This window comes from Equus caballus, chromosome 1, assembly GCF_041296265.1.
Source record: "Equus caballus isolate H_3958 breed thoroughbred chromosome 1, TB-T2T, whole genome shotgun sequence".
Classification (NCBI taxonomy): domain Eukaryota; kingdom Metazoa; phylum Chordata; class Mammalia; order Perissodactyla; family Equidae; genus Equus; species Equus caballus.
Window position 1 is genome coordinate 183272643 of NC_091684.1, and position 23634 is coordinate 183296276.

General features: G+C 39.2%; 1 protein-coding gene and 1 long non-coding RNA gene across 20 annotated transcripts in view; one reads left to right on the forward strand and one right to left on the reverse strand.

Annotated features, from left to right (window-relative positions):
* AKAP6 (A-kinase anchoring protein 6) overlaps positions 1 to 23634 on the forward strand; it is a 509527-nt gene that overhangs the window by 179138 nt on the left and 306755 nt on the right. For 2 of the 19 annotated variants that reach the window (XM_070241816.1, XM_070241831.1), the window contains exon 1: positions 17406 to 17779. The exons of 15 other annotated variants lie outside the window; for them this stretch is intronic. The gene's annotated coding sequence lies outside the window, so the exon portion shown is untranslated. Of the gene's footprint in view, positions 1 to 17396; positions 17780 to 23634 lie in introns of those variants that run through there. 2 more of the 19 variants (XM_070241832.1, XM_070241823.1) reach the window with 2 other exon arrangements.
* Positions 8488 to 14966, reverse strand: LOC138918766 (uncharacterized). Its single transcript, XR_011428490.1, has 3 exons — positions 14838 to 14966; positions 13181 to 13370; positions 8488 to 8775 (listed from the first exon to the last, which is right to left on the reverse strand). It is a non-coding gene; the product is annotated as an uncharacterized lncRNA (long non-coding RNA).

Below are 23634 nucleotides of genomic sequence, written 5' to 3' on the forward strand. Positions count from 1 at the left end.
CTCAAGAAATGCAGCTCAAAGATGTTTCTCAGTAGTGAAATACAGATCACAATTATATGTCTCCGAAATGAAGGATTATGCTTTCAGTTACCTAATGATCAGAATTGACATATTTATTGACATGCATGTATGACGTATTTTATTGCTTTTAAGTCTAATGTCTTTTTATTTCCTAACAAACTAGCCTGTAAATGTTGGGAAATTATTGATTTGTTTTAACTTCAGTTGCTCTTTCAACAAACAAATCTTTACATGGTGAAACATCTGTTCCTCCAAACATAATAATGGCATATTAGGTCCAGGGTTAGCACTTAATGCACCATCATGCCCTTCCTGCCACCCCGGACAGAGAATCTTCACCACGAGAAAAGCCACAAAACTTCCACTGGGGTATTGACGTTTAAGACTTTGCTACCCAAAGTGTGGTCCACGGACTGGAAGCTTAGGGAACACCTGGGAAGCTGTTAGGAACTCTCTGCCCCCGCCCAGACCTGCTGAATCAGAGCCTGCAGCTTAACCAGATCCCCAGGTGACTCACATGTCCCTTAAAATTTGAGAAGTCCTGTTTTAGAGACTTTTTTTGCCCTCCTCCCCCCTGCCAAAGATTGAATGTCAATCAAACCAACACTAAGAACTTTAATTATAGTTTTGGATTTACAATATTTTATTCTTGGAAAAAGTCACGTGATTTTCTTGTCTGACTCATGACTTATTTCGTATAAATTGTATCACTGCTGTTGTCGGGACGCACATCAGCAATTGAACAAGGAAAGCACAGTCCTTTCCTACCAGAGCTGTCAGCTTCATCTCTCGGGAAACGCAATCGGGGAGCCGTTCAAAGCAGCTGAGAGGAAAATTGCCCACTCTGAAATTTTAGGGTATGCAAATGCTAACAAAATATTTAAGTTTGCTGTGATAGAGAGACTCATAGTTTGAATAGACAGTAGGAGGTGAGGCTCAAATAATTCCTGACAATTGAGGTAGAAAGGAACACTTGGAGATTATATTAGTATTAAAGCTGGAAATGTTAATGCTTGATTTGCTTTAAGCCTTAATTTTATCTTATCTATCTCTTTCTTCTATTTATACATCTAGTAAGTTTAGTATAAAAATAAAATCAGTCACTGCCATTTGTTTTTTGGTTAATGTTCAATTAGCTTATAAGTTTAACAAATTAATATCATTCAAAAATTTACTTAAATTTCCTAAAACATATTAACCCATCTAATGATCTCAAACACCTCAGTTGCATAATAGGATCCACTCAGAAGCCTAACTAAGCCAATCTTTCTCTGTGCTTAGACAAATTAAAAAATATAATCAACCAAACTTGATAAACTAGATTCTTTTATACTAAAAAATTAAATTCTTATTTTTAAAAAAATCACAGCTGATGTCTATTAAACATTTCAAATTAAAACTTCAAAACAATATTGTATTTCAGATTCTTTAAAACATTTCAAAAATTTTAAATAAACAGAGATTATCTCCATAATTACGAAACTTACTACTAAATTTGGCACAAAGTACCATGGCTTATGTCATCACCTCTCTACTTATTTCTACATTTTTCTAGTGTTTGATAGTCACTTATACAACTATAGGAAGCAGAAATTATTTGATCCATGGAGTTCTTCCATCCAGTTGTGGACAGGTGTAGTAGTAAGACACTGTGGACCTGGGTACTGCTTCCAAAACCACAGCTCGGCATGCTGAACGTTCTTATGGATTGTCTTCCTGCCAGTGGGCAATCCAAGTCCATGGCTATCAGCTGGGACTTAGTTTCACAATCCAGGGCATCGCTTGTCTCCTGGGTGTAGTCTACTGTTATTCAACTCTTGCAACATTCTCTCACCCAGTTTGGGTAAACGGAGTTCTGTACCCCCCACCAGAGCTGCAGCTAATGTCTCCATTGCACAATTAGCATTAATTGAAACCTGCAGCCCCACCCAGGATATTAACGATCTTTATAGTTTATTATCTGTCTCATCTGCCTTCATTTTACAGTCATTCTATTGACATTGCCCCCTGACTGAAGTTCAGTTAAGAATGAAACACTGGACATTATGTTACTGGAGTCTGCTGAGTAACTATTCTGGGTTATGATTTTGTGCTGGCACAATTATTGTGAATAAAGCAAGAAAAATAATCCTCAAGAGATTTCTTTCAGGCTTCAATATATAGAAGCCTAGTAGATTGTTCCTTAAACTAGAAGTTTGAGAATGTACTTGTTGTCATAGGTTGGGTTCTCAGGAAGCAGATTCTGAGGCTCTCAGAATTGCATGCTGAAGGCTTTTAGGGGCGAACCATTGGGAAAATACCTGTGAGAGGTGAGGGACGTCAAATCAGACAGGAGGAGGAATTGAACCCCAGTACATCTGTGCCAGAGGCCTCAGTCCTTCCTGCGGGGAACTCCACAGACTTGTGCCCCCTCTTCCCCACCAGGCCTTACCCCCCCCCCCCCACTGAGCAGGCATTGGATGTATAAAGCTCTCATGGAAGGTCATGACCTTGGGTGAGGCAGCTGAGGGCAATTCCCAGAGAAGCTCTCAGCTGAGAGCCATAAGCAGCCAACACTTCTGGCAGCTGGGGGAACGAGCGCCTCAAACAAGAGTGGTGGGGAAGTATAAATGCTGCCCACAGCATTCACGATGTGTTTTCTCTATTATCATCACCATCATCATCATCATCATTATCATCATCATCATCATCATCCTCATCATAGAAGGGCTTGGCCCAGAAAAGATCATAGTCTTTAGCCACAAAACTTAATTCTAGGAGAGACAATTTAACAGCAGACTGATCCCTGTAATGCAAATGGAAATGCCTCTTTTTGCTGAGAGGCATTGTGGAGAATGCATGAAAACATGGCAGTGATGTTGGCAGGGGGATGGCCACGAGGTTCTCTGAACCAACTGTCTCCTGCAGCTGTGAAAAGACATACACAGCCTGGCTGCCAACTGTTGGGCTCATTGTGCTTTGGCTGAATTTAGTTCCCTCTTATGTCAACTTGCAATTCTATGTTGAAGAAAACCGGTCTGGTCTGCCACCACCTCCATCTCTTAGCAACTGAGAGAGATTGAAACAACAGCTGGGTAATTTGATATTGGGAACTTAAAGGTCATGAAAATGGAATATAATGGCTATTTGTATGAAAAGAAAGAAGAGAGAAAATGATGTAACTCTGATGTTTAGAAATGTTTGGAATGCCGCATGGGTTATTAAGAGTGAAAATCTGGTTTAAACTGGTTGGACTTTTTCTCTCTCAGAATGATTGAAGTCAAATCCAGAAGCACTCCCAAACACATGTATTTGCCTAAATATAAATTCCTGTGGAATGTGGGAACTGCAATGTGGAAAATAGTTCCTCTGTTCTGCATTTATTTTCTCTAAGATTGACCTACCACTTTCTTATCACAAGTTTTAAACAGCAATTCCATTATAACATAGATGACATCTTAGAATTATATCTTATTTTGCATTTGGTGGGCAGTGGGGATGGGGACCAAGGTGAAGATGGGAGAAAATGAACGGTGGCTCCTTGGAGGCAGTGATGTGCTGGAAGCCTGCTTCCTGGGTTGCTCACCCTGTCTCCAGGGTGGACATACAACAGGTGATAATGGAACTGCATGTTTGAAAACTAGGAAATGAAACGTCAAGTGAAATTGTTGATAACAAGTTGTTTCCCTCTTCCCTGGGGCCAGTGAAGAGGCCATCTGGTTTTCAAATTAGGAAAACCGGAAAATAGAGTGTTTGCTCTCAGAATGAGTCAAATGTCATACTCTAATGAAAATTCCAAGGCAGAAAGAGAGAAGAGCGCAGGAGCAGGGGAGAAGAGCTTGAAAGTTCTAATTAGTGGGGCAAGCTGTTTGCTGCTTGCATCCTGTAGGTTTATAATCCAAGCATTTTGCAACCGCTTAGTAAACCTGCCTGGACAAGGTTCACTGGAAGGGGTGTGGATTGCAATGGGAGGGGACTGGAAATCTGACGCTTTACGTGGTAGGTAACTGCCTGGTCTTGTTTCTCAGAATGACTTGTTCCTCCACCACATATGCTGCTTTCATCTCAGCGCAGTGGGCACAAAGCCATTGTTTCCCTTGCTTGGTTAGTGACTCACTTCCTTGCACCTCTCATACAGTTGGGTCATGGGTCGACTGCTGCTGTCAACATGAGCATTCCTGTCTTTTTTCATCACTGCTAAGAACCACATGAGGTGGTTCCAGTTCCTCCACAAGTGTTTGGTTTTGTGACACAACAACTTTGGAGAAATAAAAATTCATTGAGAAATATGTCTCTTCTTAGACATCTATTTCCTTGCCTCCCAACTCCCCCAAGACCACATCCCTCTAGTTTACAAGACATGAAGTGAAACCATATGAAATTGCATTTTTTAGGTCAAAGGCAGTTAAATATGAGTAATTTCACATGGCTCAACTTCTACATATACAAACAAGTTCTCTGATTAAAAACAAAAACAAAAACTGAGTGACTGTGAGTCCTGTCCTTAGCCTTCTCCTGGGAGAGAAAAAAAGACTTCAAGGTAAACAAATGGACGGACAAACTTATTTGTAACCAAACTAAATTCCAGGTGGGACTGGCTGAGAGTTCACTGAGGCAGAAAGGAAATAGGGGCTGCGTCTTGCAGGAAACTGTCCCTTTTCTCTGAGGGAGATGAGGATTTAAGTTCCCTTTGTGGTGGGATGTGTTTCTAGTTCACTTGGTCTTACATTTATCTTAAAAATAGTGTTTGATATTTGCACTTCACTCTTTTCCCAAAATTTGTTCTAATTCTAGATCTCTGTGTTACACTTCTAAAGCAGTGATTATTTGTTTGGTTTTTTTTTTTTTTTTGCAGGGGAAGATTTGCCCTAAGTTAACATCTGTTGCCAATCTTCCTCCTGTTATTTTTCTTCCTTCCCCACCTTCCCAATCCCCCCAACCCCCAGTACATAAGTTGTGTATAGTTGTAAGCCCTTCTAATTCTTCTGTGTGAGCTGCTGCCGTGGCATGGCTACTGACAGGTGAGTGATGTGGTTCTGCACCTGGGAACCGAACCTGGGCCACTGAAAGAGAGCACGTTGAACTTGAACTGCTAGGCCATCAGAGCTGGCTCAGCTGTGTTACACTTCTAAAAATTTGTTTCTATGCTCTTTGCTTTGGAAGATAGGAAGTATATCAATTTTTGGTCAAACAATGAAAACTCTAACTTTCCATTCATTTGGGAAAGAGGTGTACATTTGTTTGCTTCCGCAGCTGTAAACATTCATTCTCAATTTTTTATTTTTATTCAAGACACAGGAAGTATATTTGTTTAAATTTTCTCTCTGGAAATGAACCCAGAGCTACAACCTGGTGAACATTATACAGAGGAATGGATATCTCAGTTTGTGGTTTATTTTTAATGGTTTATGAACGTCTGATGATCATAATGAGCTTTTATTCAACACTTACTATACGTCAGGTGCTATGCCTGTACCATCACATCTCATCCTCGTCCTATGATGTGGGTCCTAGTCCGAACTCACTTAGCAAATGAAGGACTTGAGGAACAATGAAGTTGAGGTTAAGTTTCCCTCTCAGGGGCCCAGTTATTAATAGCAGCGCTAAGACTGACTTTCAGGCTCTCTCTGGGTCTATGCTCTTAATTTACTACACTACTCTGCCTTCACACTGACCACCAATGATTCAGGCATCCCCCTCAATTCATCATTTTTAGTGAATATTTTTGTTGCTGGTTCCTATTTTGAAGGTGGCATTTGGGCAGGATGTCTGTAAGGACAGATGGCAAGTGATATTGGCAATTCTATGAAGAGCAAAGCTTCAAAAGGAGCATCTCAATGAATTTTCTCAGTGTGGAGGTTCACGCAAAACCAGCTTCTGTTTGCATCACCAGCACACAGCCAAGCTACTCACCCGAATCCTTACGTCTTAACCTGATGAGCAGAGTCTGCAGCCAGAAATCATTTTTAGTTTTCTTAACTACCCATAAAAATGTTTTAAGCCCACTTTTAACTATACAATATTACAGTTATTATCTGCCTGGTGCCTTTAAATTTTCCTGTTTCTATGCTGAAACAAAGTTTGATATATTGTTTCTTAACATATTTATATGCTATATTTTCTAATATCTTATACGATGTTCATCAATTCAGCAAATATTTATTGAGAGCCTACCATATGTCAGACATTCTTTTTGGCATAGCAATGAACAAAACTGGCAAAAATTCTGACCTTGAGCACTTAACATTCTTCTAGTGATTAGCTTTTAAAAGGGTTATCAACAGAAGGCCAGGGAAGGAGGGTGGATCTGCAGAAGCAATTCCTTAGGTAGGATTGAGAGGCCTGGGGAAAAATGCATGGTACCTCCTTAATCGGGAGACCCCAAGCCAGCTCAACTCTGCTCAGACGAGAGCAAACAACAAAACAGGAGATGGGAGAGGGGTCAGTTCAGCTTCCCTGGTGTAAATTACCTCAAAGACACATCGTATTGAGATAATTGCATGGCAATCTAAGTCCCCTCCTGGATTTTAGCCTGATTTCCCATACATAGAATTTATCTAGCCATATTTTAAGTGTGTCAGTTAAAGATTAAAACCCTTAGACGTTGGGCCCTGAATTGAGGATCTTTCTGAATCATAGTTAAAAATAATGGAGAGAGAGAAAAATTCCATGAGGAGAAGCAGCTGAAGAGCGAGGCCCAGGGTGGAGTTCACAGCTCTCCCAGCAGTGGCTGAGGCTGGCTGCTTGCAGCTCAGCTCTGAGGCAACTTGGCTTCCGTGTGTGCGTCTGTCCTGACAAACTAATTTAGTGCCACAATTCCAAGACTAGTATGTCTCACAGACTTGCAGAAATGCCTTGTGGCATATTTACCACTTTGGTCCCTCAAATCAATTTAGCCAGATCTTTTCACTAATGAAGCATTTTTATTTATAGAGATCTTGCTACAAATGAGAGGCAAGTTAGAGTGGTGGTTAAGGGAGTTGATTCTTGGAGCCCAACTGTCTGGGTTCAAATTCCAGCCCTGCCTCTTACACGGCTACACAAAGCAGCTCACTCTGCCGCATTTTCCTTTTCTGTAAAATGATGGTCATAATAATAGCATTTACTTCATAGGATTGTAACGAGAATTACATTAAATAGGATCTTTGAAATGCTTAGAATGATGCCTGACTGTACTGAGCACTAAATAAATGTAGCTAGTATGATGAGAGTCTTAGATTTCCTCTCAGTAGGCATTGCCTAGCCACCATTTAGCATCCACAGTGCATCTTTAACATAGCTTGTCACACCTAGTGGGCATCAGCCCTAAATGCCAGAAGCAAACTCTAAGACTCAGAACAAAGGCATGTGCCAAGCACTGCCATGTATGGAGTTTTGAGTTTTCATATGCAATGACTAAGAACCAACTTCAGTGAGTGTTGTTGCATCACACACACACACACTCACACACTCACACAAGCCAAGTCCCTGTGTAATGTAACTACCATCAACTGTATCAGGAAGGCATCATGCTCAGATCTATGAAGTCAAGGGATAGACCAGGGAGATGAGGGTCCTTCTGCTAAACAGATGACTGAACAATTAAGTAAGTGAATAGTGAGGAGGAAAATTCCAGGCTCCAATTGGAGTCAAGATGTGAAGCTAAGCTAACAGCCTGTGGTGACAAGGATGAAAGACGGACCGAGTGTACCCAGGGGGAAAGCTAAATGAGGTGGAGGACACATCAGAAGAGACCGCCACCATCAGAAAACACAAAAATGTAATTTGATACCAGAAAGAGATTATCAGAATGTGAAAAACTAGCTTTAGCCTGAAATATATTCCTACTCAAGGTCCAGGTTGGGGAAAGAAGGTGACCACCAGGGCAAATTTTATGAGGAGCTCTCAGAACACACAAATTACATTGTGATGACTGTATATGAAGAAAGATGATTATGGCTCTTTTAGGCAGGAGATGAGGATGGGTAGAGCCTGGCTGCACTGGTAAAGGGAGAGAAAATGGTTGGATTAAGATGGGGAATGGAAGAGATGCACAAACAAGGCTCCGTGGTGTAATGGGATTCACTATTCACTGTGAGAATCCTCATTTCTACTCTGCTGTCCTCTTTGGCTCAGAATAAAGTTAATATCCATGAGGAGGGAGCTAGTCTCAAGTCAGAGGGCACTGAGGAAAATATATTGGGAGGAGAGAAGAGGATGGAGCTGCCCACTCCTATTTCCCTGTGAATTTGACGTGTTAAAGACCCCCAGGGACATGAGAAGAATGTTTTCTGAGAAAGAATTCCATCGGGTTTAGACTTAGAAACATGTGGCTTATATCAAGTGAACACCCACTTCTCACTTTGATCAATTTTTAGCATTGCATACAATTGCTTTTAAAAATTACTTCTATTATTTCCCACTGATTATCTGAATAATACACGTTCTTCTCAAAATGAGGGGAAAATTAAAATCATCTTGGCCCACTAGAGATACTCACTGTTACCATTTTTGATGTATTTCATTTTTCTAGTTTTTATTTACGTGTACAAAAAAATTGGACTCAGACTCCATCACAATTTTATACATTGTTTCTTTAACTTATTATATCTTGAACATTTTTCTATATCATATAGATGGGGCTATATATTTATACTTTCTCACAATTCTTGTGCTCAGGCAATCTCTAGTTGGCTAATTATTAAGAGATTTGTAGAATTCTTTACCTCCCTTATGCTGGTACTGTGATGGTTTCGGCCTTTTGGGGTTAATTTGAGATTTACAGGCTTCCTTGAGCTGTGAGAGGAAAAAACAATATTTCTGCAAATATAAGAGAATTGGACCTTGGAGTTGGGGTTTGTGTCTCTTAATAGTCTTCCTTTGGGGAGCACATTCTGTCTAAATGTGTATTTTTCAATTCAAAGAAATGATAGGCAGGTGCTTGGTTGAGAGAGAAAAATTGGCTACTCTGTCAGATATTTAGAACAAAGAAGCAGTTGAACTATTCTTCACAGTAGGGTGAAAATCATAGCTCCAAGTAAGCGAATGTTGGGGTCATCTTTGAAGAGGAAAAAATTCACAAATGACCTGGATAGTAAATTCTTCCATGTGGGCTCTTGCCTTAGTGAAAGGTCTGTGTTAAGCCCTGAAGTCTTATGACTGAAACAATATTACAATATGCAGAATCCAAAAGGTTTTCTTCTTAAACGTTTGTACCCTATTTATAGTCTGTGTGCCCATTCATAATCAGTCATGTTTTCTGATGTTGAATTTCTTTCCATGAGTTGTGGATATTTGCGTAAAGTGACTCACATAGCTTTTCTGAAGGAAGGAAGAAATGGGTTTGTGAGTTAGTATAAACCAGTGTGGAGCCCAAAGGTTTTTTAAAAATCTATTTTCATTTATCATTTGTTTGAATTTAGGTGTCACTGTAGTAGGCAAAGTTTGTTATATAAAGTGATACAAGACATATCTCAGGAACCAGAGTTCAGTACATTTGACTCAATCAGCCCAGGTCTGATTCTTTGTTCCTCCTTGTTCTCAACCCCCACCTGCTGTCACCTGCAGATCCTAGTGGCCCACAAAAGTGCCTAGTTGGTTTCCTGGTTGCCTCAACACCCAGTGAATTAATTCATATTTACAGATTAACATATGGTAAAGATACTTTTAAAATATGAGATATATACATTTTTTCTGATACACAAGATTGATGTAAAAAAATGAAACAAGTACTAAGTGAGAATCCTCCTTTCCTATTCTGTAGAGATACCCCTGGTTCACAACTTGGTATATACTCTTCTAGACTTTTAGTCCATATTTATATTCATATTTATATAGTTTTAAAAACATATTGGTTACTATTATGTAACCAGCTCTCTTACTTTGTATAGTATTTAGGATCTCTTTTTGTGTCAATATGTAAAGATCTACTTTATCTGTTTAATTTTATTTATCGATTGGTTTGTGATTAGATAATGCAGGTAGGATACAAAATGGTGGTAAATACTGAATTTCCTATCCTTATTCTCCTGCCTCACGGTTCCTCTCTCTAGGGGTAATCACTGCTGTCAATTTCATATATATCCTTCCAGAACAAGTACAAGCTGCATAGTTCCCTTCAGTACAAACAAGCTGTAACATATCCGAGCCTGAAAGATGAAGAGCTTCCTTGACTTGGACAGTCCCTTACAGATACCGCCCCATTTCTTTGCTCCCCTTAGAGTAGTAATCCTCAAAGAATTGTCTCCACTTGCTGTTTCCGGGTCCTCTTCTACTGCCCTCTGGTGTAGTCACCGCAATCTCACTTTTCACACCATATTAAAGAACTTGTTGTTGTCGGGCTATAACGGCCTGGCCCTGTCATTCCAAATGAGACAGTTTGAAGAGCATTCTCCATTTCAGATTCCTTGTGGGCTGGACTGATGCATTCATTGAGACTGTGGTACACCCCATCTTTCTACAACCCCACTTACTTCTTTTCCCTGTCTCAGGAGTTGCATCTCAAGGGCACTCCCTGATAAACTTCTTGCGTACGAATCTTTATTTTAGAGTCTGCTTCCCAGGAAACCAACTTGCAACATCCTCCAGTGATCTCCCGTCTCAGAATAAGAGCCTGAAGTCCTTACGCTTCCTCTATGTCCCTCCTTCCTCACTGCCACCCTTTCTGGCTGCGTCTCCTACACCCTGCTCTTTGTTCAGTACTACTTCGCTTGTTCCCTAGGTACCCTAAGCACACCCCTACTCCTGAGCTTTGCACTCGCTCTTCTGACGTCCTGGGATGCACTGCCCCCAGATACGCTCCTGTCTCAACCCTCGTTTCCTTGGGGTCTCTATTCAAATATCACTCTATCAGAGATTCTTTCCTTTCCACTCTGTATAAAGCAACATCACCACTTCCACCCCAGTACTCTCTATTCCCCTTATTCTGTTTTTCTTTTCCCTTACTTCCCTTTCTTACTGCTATCTGACGTACACTGTATTTTATTTACTTACTGTCTATCTTTTTCTCTTTTGTTCTCTGCTGTATTCTAAGGGCCTAGAAAAGTTCTTGGCACAGAAAATATGTTCAAAAGTATTTATGGATGAATGAATTATTCATTTTTCTTTTTCATGCAAATGTTGCATCTTTTACATATACGTATTGCAGGTCTTTTTCCATCTAATGATATATCTTGGAGAACATTGCAAATCAGAATATTAAAAGCTGTCTTATTCTTTTTAACAATGGATTCGTTTCCCACTATATATAAACACTATTTAACCAGTCCTCGATTAAAGAACATTTATGTTACTTCCAGTACCGCAAAGAATAACTTTGTAATGTCATCTTTTATTTTGTGAGTATATCTGTAGAAAAAAAATCTCTAGAATTACAATTTGCTGATAAGAGGAGGTGTAATTTATATTGGTATTTTGATTGATATTGCCAAATTGTTTTCCATAATCTTATACTAATTTACATTCTCACCAGCAAGATATGAAGATGCCTCTTTCAACACATACTCACCAGTTTTTTGATGTTGCTAATCTGATAGGTGAAAATGGCATTTCAATGTAGTTTTATTTTTCAATTCTCTTATTATGAGTGAAGTTGAATATCTTTTTATATGTTTAAAAGGCAGTTGTATTCCCTTTTGTATAATCTTTATACTAATATATTTTCTCTGTCCTTTGTTGGGTTGTTGTTCTTTTACTTGTTGGTTTATAGGAAATAACGTGAATATTTGAAAATTCCTCCTTGGTTTGTCATTTATCTTTTAAGTTTGTTTTTGGTGTTTTATTTCTCAGATAGAAGGAGAACTTTCTTTTGTAGTGGAGCTTATCAATTTTTTCTCTTATAGGTTTTGTGTCATACGTAAGTCTTCCTCACTTTGAGGTTGTAAATATTTTTCCCGTGTATTTTCCTCCAATACTTTTCAGTTTTGATGTTTTACATTTTAAATCTTTATTCTTTGAGAATTTATCCTGATGTACATTTTAAAAACATAGGCATCTAAGTATTTTTTTAACCAAAGATCAAAGATTACCTTAGTGTCCCAATATCATTTATTGAATACATCATCTTTTCCCCACTGATGCCATCTTCATCACATTTCTGTTTCTAGCTTTATATTCTATTCCGTTTATCTATGTATTCATATATGAGTGCCTCAGTGCTTTATGTATTATAGTTTTATCACAGTTTTCAATAGCTATCTGATTGGCCTTGTTTCTACCCTCATCCAAAAGAAAAATTTTGAAAATAATAATATTTTCAACATTTTCCTGCCTTTCTAGTTTGCTTTTCCACTTAAATTTTATTATCACCTTATCTTGTACCAAACAAAATTCTGTGGGTTTTTTTATTAGGATTATGCTATATTTAGAGATGAATTTAGGAAGAAATGACATCTTCATAATCTGGAGTGTTCTTATCCAAGAACGTAGTATGTTTCTTTATCTGTTCAAGTCTTCCTACATTCCTATTAGTATATATTTCCTTTTCCTTGTTTTTAAATTGTTATATATGTGTTTATATGTTTTTAAACAAGAAATTTAAAGCAAACATCTGGCTCACAACTATCTAGATTAAAAAACAAAAACAGAATTTTGCCAGGAACATGGAAACATCCCGCATACTCCTCTCTGATCACAGCTTCTTCGTCCCTTCAGATGTAGTAAACATTCTGACTTTATGATAGTCATTTTGTTGCCTTATAGTTTTACTGCCCATGTAACCATCTCTAAATAACATAGTTTAGTTTTGCCTGCTTTCGAGGTTAAAATAAATAAAATCATGCTAGATATATTCTTTTGTATCTAACTTCCTTTGCTCAAAATATGTCTATGAGGTTTATCCATGAATGTTGCCTTTTCAGCAAATGCTTTTTTTCTGAATGTATTGAGATCATCATATGATATTTAAAAATTTCTTTTTCAAACATTAAATCAGCATCTCTTTCCTGGAATGACTCCAGCTTGGTCATGATCTAGTATCCTTTTTTATGTATCACTGGTTTCGTTTTGTGAGGACTGGTTTATTTCTGGTTTCACATACTCCTCTGGAGTGGTCCGTTAGAGGGTCTCCTTGAAAACCTGGGTTTTACCAGGGCTCCTCCTCCTTCGTGGGTTCTGAGCTCCAATTTTTGCCCCCCACTCCCCAGCACTGAAGACTGCTAGAAATTCAGCTCAGCTTTTCAATCACTTAGCTCTGCTTACAAACCTGCCAAGGACTTGAGGGGCAAAACAGTGCCAAATATCTCTTCTCTCTGAATTTCCATTCTCTGTGGGATCTTAGGCTCTCAAATCCCTTCTGCACTGATAATTCTCTGATGCCTTCAAACGGATTCTTTCTTGTTCAGCCTACTTGTTCTCAGTGAGACGGTTGGTCTGTGTACACTCGTCTGCCATAACTAGAAGTGAAAATCAAGAAATGGTATCAAATGGCAGTTGAAAATACTGTTAAAGTACAGTAGTATTATCAGGGGATAGTGATTATAATTTATGTCCGCACCTCTGGGAGCAACAATCTACCTCAAATACCAAGAATGCCATTTAGTATCTCCAGGGATGTGAAGGTTATCTGGCTGTGACATCAGTCACTCTACTGATCTCAGATTAATTCTGCTCGTCTCAAGGCCAGGTGGCATCTCCTTTCTCCCTAAATGCTTCATGTGCATCCCACCAGATACTTCCTCCAGGGTTACCCATGCCAGGAAATGAGGAGTTACCCATGCCCGACATTTCTGCTTCTTCACCCACCATGTCCAACTGGTTACCAAATCATGTCTATCATATCTCCCTATTGTTTCTAAAATTTGTTTACTCTTTCCCATCCCCACTGCCTTTACTTAGGTCCAAATATCATCATCCCTTGTCTGAGTTATTGAAAGGGCCCCTATCCTCATTCCCCTGTAAACACAAGGAATGATCCTTCTAAAATACAAATCTCACCCAAGCTTTCACTACTGTGCTTAAAATCTAACAATGGCTCTCTGTAAACCATGGGATAAAATTTTATAAATTATACATATCCCCCCTGCAGCAAATACTGAAGGCAAGTGCTGTAGGATACTCAGAGACCTCTGTCCTTGTCCAGGGGCTGCCCCTTTTAGCATATGACTGGAGCAAATGACAACCTCTCTGGACCTTGATTTCCTCCTCTACAATAAGAGGAAATTGAGCCTGAAGATTTCCAATACTGACCACCTCATGATTCTGAATCATCGCCTTTAGATGGATTATGTGTGCCTTTAAAAATGAAGCTTATGTTTATAGTAGGCTGTAAATACTTTATAGAGAGTAATATCAAACATCAATTATGTAATTTTTATGTAACAACAATTGATTTCATCTGCACTTATTCATAATTCAAATGGGAAACTAAATCATGACTCAATTGAATTGTTTTAGTTGAAGTTCTCCACCACTAAAAGCCAGCAGAAGCCCCTCAGGATTAAGGGGGAATGCAAGCCGTGTTCCCAGACATCCCTTTCTCTGGGCTGGCCGGAGGTATGCCGTTATTTTATTCCCTGGTTCATCGCTTGCCTCCCTATTCACTCCCACTGTGCGTGCAGGGCTCTTCTCATAATGACGTGTTTCAGCTCCCTCAAGAAAAGTGCCTCACACTCTCCTGCTTTCAGGTCCTCTCACGGGGTGCTTTCTTTTTCTCCCCCCAGCTTTATTGACATACAGTTGACAAAACTGTAAGATATTTAAAGTGTTCAATGTGATGATTTGATGTACATACGCATCGTGAAAGGATTTCCCCCATTGAGTTAATTAACATATCACAGGATGCTGCTTCTTCCTTGAATGTTTTCCCTCAAAACCCATGTCTGGCTCTTGTACTTGTCCTTTAGAAACTGACTGTGTCTCACCTCCTCTAATGAGCTTCTCTGTCTTATTCTGAGTTTGGTGCCCTCCTTTCCTTCCTGTTCTCTGACACACTATGCAGATACCATCGATGCGCTCTTCAAACTACACTGTAATCATCTACTTGTCTATCTGTGTCTCCAGATTCTAAATTCCTTGAGGACAGGAGCCGTGTTCTTTTCATTTGTAAAATTCTGAGAGCTGAGCACAGAACATTGTATATAGTGGATATTGAACAAACAATTTATATTTAAGTGAATAAATATATCTCACAATGAGAGCCATTAAAGAAATGCATTTGCCTTACAGGACTCTTAGAAGAATCCCTCTTGCAGCTAACTTTTCAAATGCCTCTATTTGGATTGTGTGTGCATAATATGTACATGAACTTTTGCTGTGTGGCAGACTTACGGAAAATTACATTTTGTTGCTTCTTAAATTCCCTGAGGAATATATAAATTCTCACATAAGCATGGCTTTTCAGACCGATGTTAATACTTGGTTCTGTTCAGAAAATCTTGTCTTGATTTTGTCATCTTTCTTCTTTTGTGCTGGCAAGAGCTGACAGCTATTTAAATGAGAATTAAAAATAGGACCCTGTGAAGGACATGTTCCTTTTTTTTCCTGCCAGGATATAACTGACCACAGAACTGGGGTTATATCCTCTCTCTTAAAAGAAAAATTGCCACAGCCTAGGCTATCAAATTCTAGATAAAAACCAGTGATGGAAAAAAATATCTCCTAAGAGATATTTCAGTGGTCCAAACACTTTCATCACTCCTGATAGAAAATCTGCTTTTTTTCTTATTCTTGAAAGGCATTTAAAGAATTTGAAGGTTAAAGTGCTACCTTTGTAGCCATTATAGTCTGCAATTCATCCACATTGTGAGTTGGCTTTGGCTGCTTGGTGTGTCTTCCTTTTCTGTGTTACCATCTCACATGGAAGGACCTCAGGTTGTGGGAGTGGGAGCTGGAGTATTAGAGAAAAAGGGCAATTGCATGTCAGAGAGGGAACCGTGTGAAAACCTTTTGGCTTTGGGGAGGTGGGTTCTTGTTTATCATTGGGACTGACAGACTAGAGCAGGCCCGGCTGAAGACTAGGCCTGGGAAAGGGGTCTGAGGACCCTCTTACTGAAGTTTTGATATATGGTTATTCATTTGTTAACGCCTTCATCAGATATTCATTGAGCTTTATAATGAAGTCTAGATGACGTCCATTGTGCCACCTCAGAGCTGCTGGTCACCCTGAACTAACGATATCTCAGGAGAGTGGGGGTAGCTGTCGAGCCCAGAACCAGGCCATGTTTACCCCAGTGATGCTGTAGCATCCCAGAATTCATTCATTCAGCAAACGTTCATTGACGTCTGCTGAGGGCCCAGTGCTGTTTTAAGCCAGCTCTGCAAAGATGAACCTGACAGAGCAACTGGAGCTCACTGTGTGGGGAGTGAGGAAGGAGGTAACAGACCATGAAGATATCAGGCAGTAGCAGAGCCCGGGAGCACTGAGGAGGGGGCATTAAGCCAACCAACGGAGTCAAGCTCAAGCTTCCAGAGAAGGTGACCCCTGAGCTGACTGTCAAGAAGTTTGAGGGAGCAGTAACCAACAAAAGAGAAGAGGTTTTCAGATTTGATCCATTTTGGTGATCTCTCTTTGGGGAGGCCATGGCTAACCATTCCTGCCAGATTGATCAATTCTGTTATTTAAATTTCTCTCAGAATGAGGTTTGACTAATTCTATCTATAAGTAGTTCTCAGCAAATCTTCAACCAGGGAAATTCTTTCTTATATGTAATTTATATCCACCCTGTCCTGGGAATCCAAGCTCTCTCCTTGAGTTCTGACTTTTGTGGAAACCATGAGAAGGGTGTGGATGAGGAAGCTGAAAGCTGGTGAATTTATCCCATGTTGCCTCTGGGAGTCAGAGGGCTCCGTGCTGCGTGGAGGAACTCACTGGTAAGGAGGCACAATGCATTCCCTTCTTCGGTTTCTTTTTCGGTTATTTCTCCCATGAGATACGTGTCTACAAAACTGTCTGTTTAGCCAGTAGGTGGAGTACTTTCTTAGAAATAACAGGCCTTAAAGAATGTATCCGTTTGTAGAGGGGAACTAACTTTGGTAACTATGAAAAATGTGTCTAGTATTTTTGTATTTCTAGCTTTCTCTGGGAGAGCCTGGAAGGGAACGAATGATCTTGACAAGACTCTGGGCAGTTAGTTCGCTTTTACTGGGACTTCTTGCAAAGCGATACATTCGGTGATTGGATACTGCCAGTCAGAACTTGAAATTGTTTTATAAAACAGCTGTCCAAGTCACTTGCACGCTTCTGCTGAATTATTATTATTCATGATACTTCAAGCTCTCTGTGAGTGTTAAAAGATAGGTGTATAATTTCAGTGTTTCTCCCCAGCTAAGGTAAATCTCCTGTAGCAGGGTGTCAAGGAAGCACTGCACACGGATTGTAAGCTTCTCAAATGAGCTTTCTATTGTAACCAAGCAACTGACACATTAGATATCCCTTTGCCATCAGCTTACATTCTCTGAGAACTGAGGTCAGTGCCTAAAATAACCCTGCTAATTGTGAGGGCACATGTGGACCGAAATTCCAGTTAGCAGTCTGGGAGCTGCAGGCCTGAGGATTTGAAAGCTTACAGTTCATAACAAGCCTCTAGGCAGTTAGGCCCAAAGCCTGTTAGAGTTCAGGTACGGAAAGAAAGTTGTACGTTATGTTTTATATTCTCTGTCTGTAAAGCTGGTTAACCGGTGACAGCTGGTTAAAAACCAAATCTACTTGAGTTACAAGATCTGGGCTATCTGGGCCGTGCTTTCAATCTGTCGGTTGGTGGTGAAGTGTCTGACGGAAGCGGATGGCTTGGCTGAGGGACGTGAGATTTCGGCAGCCTGTGTAGGACCCCTGGTACTTGGGACCTCTTCTTGCCTCACAGTTCAGGTAGGCTGTCGCTTACGTGGAATTCTTTGTGAGACAGACAGGTCACAAAACTGTTCCTCTCCAGGGTTGGGCATGAGGTCTCAAGGGTCTTCCAGCACACAGCCTGCACTGGTGGGCACTGTTTCACTCCCTGCCTCGACAGCACGCCAAACGAAAGTCGTTATGTTCCTCCTCAAGTGCACGAAAATTCTAGGGTGTGAGGGAGACCGATGGAGTTCACACAAAGTATGATTCATCTTGCGTGTGGTAAAATGCCTCTTTAAAATTTACCTTCCTCTTTTCTGTATTTCCCTTATTCTAGCTCCAAAAGGCAGGCATTTATGTTTATGGAAAACAATGAGAGAGAATGTTAAGCCTCTTAATGTAGTTTTCATATATTTTAAAACCACTTAATAGGGTTTGGGTTTTATCTTTAGACTAAGATGAAAATCAACACTATTCTTTTTAAAATAACCTCACCTAGCCTTCTGTTTATGCCCCTTATCAGTGTAATTAATGTAAAATGCTGAGGTATCCTTGCTCCTATTAACTCCAGTGTTGACCTACATTATAAAGTATCATTTTTAGCTTTGTCTTCCAAGTATCTGGCACAGAGAATAAGTATAAGTATATAAATGCTGTAAATGATGCTTTGAAACTTCAGCCTGAGTGGGTTATTTAATCCAGCGTTTATTCAAGTTTATACATTTACCTCATCTCCTGTGACAGACGTATTTGTGGAACATATGTGCAAACAGCGTTTCGTGACTTAACACACACTTCAAAAGCTGATCACCTTTAAGGAATCTGTGTGTAAAATGAATAGGAAGTCACAGACTATGCTTCCATGGTTCTTCCTCACACATCAGTGTCTTAAACTAAGTTATACTGATGTTGCATAACCTTGGAGAAACTTCTCAGGAGCTAAAACTGCCTTTTCATTATCAGGGGACATATGTGTATATGTATAAGATCACCTGAAGCCTTTTGAGTGTCCCTAGAAGGATGTCTATGTGGTGGGATTTGGGGGTGGCCTGTTGGATATATTGGGTATTAAATTTTGCCTTTGTTGGGGAAAGATTTTTCTGGAGACAAGGCTCATGGTCTGAGACTTAAGAAATTAAAAAATAAAAATTGAAAAGGATATTATCCTTCCCTTGCACATTATGACATTTTAATAAACTTGAAAAGCTGCAATAATTGCTCTTCTGACGTTTATACCTATTGCAATGTCAGGAATTATTAGCTTGAACAATATGAAATTGCCAATATTAGAATGTTGCACCTGTAAAAATGCCAATTTTGTGCTGCTCATCCTAACTGTTTAATGAGCATTAACTTATTTTATTGAAAGTTTAGCCTTAAACCCTCAACAATAGTAGCAAGAGTCAAATACTTTCATAAAGTATGAGAGATGTCTCATTGAAAACATGATGGTCAAAGGTTACCTCCTGTGAATAAATCCAGTATGTATGTGTTATGTCCGTCTTTCAATTCGTAACTTCTTTGGTCTTTCAAAAAGAACTTACTGTTTCTGCCAAGTGCTGCCTGCGGTGTTTATCAGATCCGGTGACTATGGGCCTACGTCCTCAATGGCTGAGAGTTGATTTTTAGCAGGGTTTAAGATATCTTTGAGAAGGTTCATCCTCTGGATAGCTTGTCAATGACCAAATGTGTGTTGCAGTTTTAGGGTTTCTCTGTGTATCTTATCTCAGTGCTCTTCTTTTTCTAATTTCCTACAGTGGAATCTAAGGTCATTGATTTGAGACTCTTCTTCATTTTTTTATAGGTGTTCAGTACTATAAATTTTCTCCCAAGTACTACTTTAGCAGCAGCAAAAGAATTTTTATATGTTGTATATTTATTTTATTCATTTAAAAATGCTTTCTAGTTTGCCTTTTGATTTCTCCTTTGATGCATAGATGATTTAGAAGTGTATTGTTTATTTTCCAAATATTCGGGTATTTTCCAGAGGCCTTTTTGTTACGTTTTTATTATTCTGATTTAGTTTCACTGTAGCCAATGAGCATACTTTTTATGACTTGAATCTTTTAAAATTTATTGAGACTTGTTTTATGATCATGATTGATCTTGGTAAACGTTCCTTGGGCACTTGAACAGAATGTGTATGTTGCTCCTGTTTGAGAGAGGGTTCCAAAATGTCAGTGAGGTCAAGTTCGTTGCTAGTGTCGCTCAAATCTTCTCTCTATGTGTATCCTTACCAGTTTTACGTCTATCTGTTCTGTCAGTTATTGAGAGAGGGTATTGAAATATCCAGTTATAATTGTGAGCTTGTCTTTTTCTCCTTGCAGTTCTGTCAGTTTTTGCTTTGTGTGTCTTGAGGCTCTCTCATTCGATGCACTGACATTTAGGATCGTTATGTCCCCTTGATGAACCTATCCTTTTCTCATTATGAAATAACTCTCTTTATCCCTGGTAATATTCTTTGCTCTGAAATTTATTTTTTTTGATATTAATATAACCACTCCACCTTCCTTTTAAAGGCTTTTCTGTTTTAGGGAGTTTCTATCTAAGGTATTTATATAAAAATAAGCTGTATAACTATGTTATTTATTAACATATTTTATTAATTAAGGTGTAAGTAGAATTCACTGATAGTTTTCAGATGCCCTTCTATAATTCCATTTTCACAGTGTCAGCATTTCTACAGGCACCTTTCCTCCATTGTTAAGTGATTGTCATTTTACCCTACTTACACAGTAAGTAGCTTTCTTTCTATCTAATGAGTGATATTCATATATTTAATATGGAGCATGAAATGAGCGCTGGCCAGTCAGAATGGATGCCAGCTGTAAACAATAGGTGTGGCCTCACTGCTGCGTGCTGGCTGAATATCAGTCCTGAATATGTGACAGCTGAAGACTCCTGAATTAGGTGCAGGAGTCATTTTTCCAGCCATACCTAATACTCTACCTTCTGTACTTTTTTTTTTATCTGTTTAGAATCCCTGGAGCTATTTAATAATCAAGTTAACATGTATATCAACATCTTAAGGCATGACTTCTTTATATTAGGGGAAAATACAATAAGGACACATTTTTAAAGTTTTATTTTGGATTTTGGCTGAAATTTCAGGTAGTAAATATTTGTTCATTAATTTACCAGTTGTTCGTTGAGGCCCTTGCATATGGCAGCCATTGGGAATCTGAAGATGAACAACACTATGTAGTCCCTGCGCTTAAGGAGCTACTGTAGTCCAGGAGAGAGGCCTGGGGTGTGGTGCAGCCGTGTGTGTGGTGGAGCGTGAGAGGGGAACCTCTGGCCTCACAGGATCTCTCAGGATGTAAGCGCCCCAAATAACTTAATTAATTCACTTATTTCTAAAAAGGTAGCAACTGTTTTATAATATATATCCTGTTTTATCCTTCCAGAGATATTTACCCTTTACCTTGTAATCAGTGTGTCTTCAATGATTAATTTTTTGTCCATGTCTGGGGTTTTACTAGAGCTCTCACTCTGCTTATCATGCTCCATGTGGCATATATTACCTAGTGGAGTACCTTACACACTCTTGGAGTTCAATAAATATTTGTTGAATGAATGAATATTTGCCTCTGGTCACCAGAAATTGGAGATGTGGTTCAGCCCTGTCATGAACTGGATATTATCCAAAGGAAGTGACTGTTGCCAGAAGACACTCCATGGCAGAACTCAGGGAAGGCATCTTCAGGGATCAGGAGTCAGCCATCATGATATACCTAGAGAACTGAAATCAGAGAACAAAATAATTTTGTGTGTAGAGCCTTCAGTGTACTAAGAGCAGAGTTCAGAGAAAAGCAGCTCATAGCACCTCAGACCCAGGTGGGATTTATGCATCTTCCATTCCTTTCTGTACAGTATAGCCTCAGCAGCTTGGCCATGGGAATAAATTAGCTTCAGTGACCATCTAGGCCAGAGCAGCTCCAAGGGGCTGGGGTCAGGAGGTCAGGCTTTGGTTGTGCTATTGGCAAAGATGTTTAGAAGATCTGAATTTTCAGGTCAATAATAGTTGGTAGTTAAATAGTCCTACACATCTTCCTCCTTTTTTTGTTTCTTGTTGAAGTAGTTTGGAAACTGTTAGGTTAACCCAGTTTAGAAATGAGGGAAATTTCTAGAGCCAGGTGATGGGTATGTAAGTGTGCATTTTATTGTTATTCTTTATAATTTACATATAAATTATATATTCTTTTGTCTATTAGAACATTTCTTATGATAGAGAATGCACAGGATATGAACGAATCTTTCAGACACAATGTTAAAGAAGCAAGACAAAAAACTCATACTGTGTGATTCCATTTATATAAAGATCAGAAACAGAGAAAACTAAACTGTTTTATTTAGGTGTGCATGCTCAGAAAGTAAAATGATAAGAAAAGAAACAAGAAGTGATTTCCGTAAAGTAATAGGCTTGATCACCTCCAGGCAAAAGGGCACATGGGGAGTATCTTGGCTGTCGGCAGTGTTCAATTTCTTCAGCACGGTGGTTACACATGTGTTCACTTCACGATTATTTAAGATGTAAATTTATGAATTATAAACTCTTATCTATGCAAGCCATATTTCACAAGACAAAAGTTTAAAACACATGGGAAAAATAAAATTAGTATGACAAAACAAAAAAGAGAGAGTGAGCGAGAGAGGGAATTTTCATTCTCATTCAGTTGTTTAGGGCTGTCTTTATACAATTAGGCAAGCTACTCCTTGTTTCAGATTTTAGATGATGCTTGATTTTGGTCTTACACAGGTCTTTGTGTATCGTAATTTGATCTGTTCAGAAGATAAATGTGGTAGATAATACAAAGCATTAATATTGATGCTTGGAATAGCATTTGCAATTGAAATCAGTCCTCATTCATACAAATATCTATTAATAAAAGTAGAACTTCTTGAATAAGTATATATGTACCTGATAAAAAATTAAAGCTTTCTGGTAAGAATTTGTATTTGTATTAACTGAAACAATATATTTATATTCAGCTATTATCTATAAAAGTTTAACTGTAATTGATATGTCCAAGAAGTACCTGAGACTCAGATTTTGCTTCTTTTCTTTAGTACTTTTTTACTTGAGCCACTTAGACACAATCTTTACTTCCAAGAAAAAAGATGAGAAGGCGTGGGAGGGAAAACTCACTAACATGCATTATAAGCTTGATCCATGGAATTATCAACAGGAAATAGAAACAGATTATTCTTAGCATGATCTTGCTTAGAAAAGACTTGAATGAGCTTTGTGGAGAAGTAGGCACCCACGTACATCCTGTGACCAGATCATGTGGCAGATTGCTACAAAGTATTTACTTGATGAAATTATTTATTGATATTATATGAGAATGAATATTGCAATGTGTCTGAAGGATTCTTATTACAAAGAAAGAGGGAAAATATAATACTCCACCAGCTGCCGTTTCCTGCACTGTGTGACACTGAACATACTTCTCCCAAGTCGCTGCTTGGAAGGACAGCACTCTCGCCATCCAGGATGCACAGGTGCCAGTGGTTAGAATCACACAATGCAGCGTACCTACCCAAGATTGGTATGGTGTTGTCAGTGTGGGTGCCAGTACTAGTGAGAATGGTGAAGATTTGGATGGGCAAAGAGAACTGGGCAATTCTATGCTTTAGTGCTAATCACCATCTTTGGGGAGAAGTCTCTATGTCCCCAACTTTTATCCTTTTCTTTGCCAGTTTTGCCAAATGTTTCTGGAGTCTAAAGATATGACGGTTATAGTTACCATTGTGTCATAATATACTCTTCCCTCATCTCCTTTACCCTTGGTGTGAACAAATGCCCTTTTCTTCCACGCCAGCTGGGGCAGGTAGACATACAGGGGACCTTAGAATGGACTTCTGAAGGAGCAAGGGTCAAGCCCCGC